Source organism: Monodelphis domestica, chromosome 8 (genome assembly GCF_027887165.1).
Source record: "Monodelphis domestica isolate mMonDom1 chromosome 8, mMonDom1.pri, whole genome shotgun sequence".
Lineage (NCBI taxonomy): Eukaryota > Metazoa > Chordata > Mammalia > Didelphimorphia > Didelphidae > Monodelphis > Monodelphis domestica.
The window spans coordinates 100,575,152-100,576,955 of NC_077234.1; the positions used below are offsets into that span (position 1 = coordinate 100,575,152).

At 29.8% G+C, this 1,804-nt stretch overlaps 1 pseudogene; it reads right to left on the reverse strand.

Annotated features, from left to right (window-relative positions):
- Nucleotides 1-281: 281 nt before the first annotated feature.
- On the reverse strand, nt 282-380 carry LOC130456063 (U6 spliceosomal RNA; annotated as a pseudogene).
- Nucleotides 381-1,804: the final 1,424 nt, after the last annotated feature.

Here is a 1,804-nt window from a genome sequence, read left to right on the forward strand (position 1 = left end):
TGGAAATGAAGTTCCTCCATCTCTCCCAATCTTATACAGCAAAAAGAAAACTTCCCTTCAAGTGAAAATGGATATGAATAAATGGCTGGTGGGATATGAGCCATACAAGGCCTATTATGAAAGTAATTGACTTACAAAATTACCTACTCCCTGTTACTATGCAAACGCACAAAACTGTTTATTAACTACCAACAAGTCCTTGCCTGACTCAGTAAATGAAATCTGGAAATATAAATCGAAAGAAGTTTATGAGATTCAGAGACTTTTTTTTAATTTTAGTCAAAAATATTGAACATTTCATGAATTTGTGCATCTTATTTGTTCATAGGCCATTCTAACTTTCTCTGTATCATTCTAGTTTTAAAATATATAATGATCAAGTTTTAAAATATATAATGATCAAGTGATCACTCTGATCATTGAATTCTAATCTGGTCAGCATGGCCTTTTCTTTTAATCAATTAGCTACTATGTAGATTAGTTAGTTGGTTTCTTTTAAGATACTTCCAATTAGTTCAGATTGTTTAAAATTCAATGCTCATTTTCATTTTAGAATATTCAAAATGAAAAAGAACTTCTCAAACTGCAAGCTGAACCTTAAAATTTAAATCTCTCAAAATCTATCAATTTGGCTCCACAGTAGGATATAGATGTGACCAGGTTCTTTCATTCTATATCACTGGTCTGGATCTTTGATGGCCCTAACAGCCAGATATTTGTTCCTTGGATGATTTTTATAGAGACAACAAATGATTGGCTAAATAAGGAATTCTCTGGGGAAACAGTTTGTCAAGTTTAAATATTACTCTTGCTATTACTTATTCCTGCATGCTAATTTCATTTTATTCCATAATGCTAAAGAAGTTCCTTTGACTACAGGAACCATTATCAGAGGTAGTGTACCATAATTTCATGCTATTCAAAAGCCTTAAGGCCAGCATGGCCATTAGAGAACAGATCTTTAAGAGTTTAATAGATGATCTGAATTGTCTTTAACAATTAGACTTCAGAATGTATATCCACTACACTTAATACTAAGTGGCATATTATTTTTACTTGATTTTGGGTTGATTATCTGATTGTTTGCCTTGCTTGATTATAAGGTATATCACTGCATTAATTTTCTTGCTGAAACATGTGAGCAGATTAATTTAATTTGTTGTATAATCAGTCTCCTACTCCTCAGTACCTGATATATGTCTATAGTTGATAACTGTGCTATGTACATTTTTACAGCTAAGATCCAAGCATATAACCTTTCAACTTTTGAATTTATTAATAAAATACTTTGGCAGTTAAAAAAAAGTTGGACAATAGCTAGATAATAGCAGAATAATCAGAATGATATTTGAATTCAAGTGATAAGATATATTGAATTATGTTGATATTCTGAACAGATATTTCATCTCTAAAAATTTTTAAAGTAACATAGTAGTCATGCATGGAATATTATAGCAATCCACTCAAATCATTTCATAAGCATTTGTATAAAGATGTATCAACTTTTATTTTAGCTATTTTTGTGCATAGGAAGACAATTAATATTTGGAGTTACAATGAAAAATGGTGGTTATAGTGCTGGATCTGAAGTCAGGAAGATGAAGATTCAAATCTTGCTTCAGATAATTACTAGCTGTGATATCCTGGTTATATCCATTCATTTTTCTAAAATTCATTTTTTATCTGTTAAATGCAAAACATTTAATATAATCAAAAGCTACATACTATTTTAATGTATAATTTCAGAAGTGTAAAATGGATCATGATAGACTTGAAACACATCCTAATAAAATATATCATATTT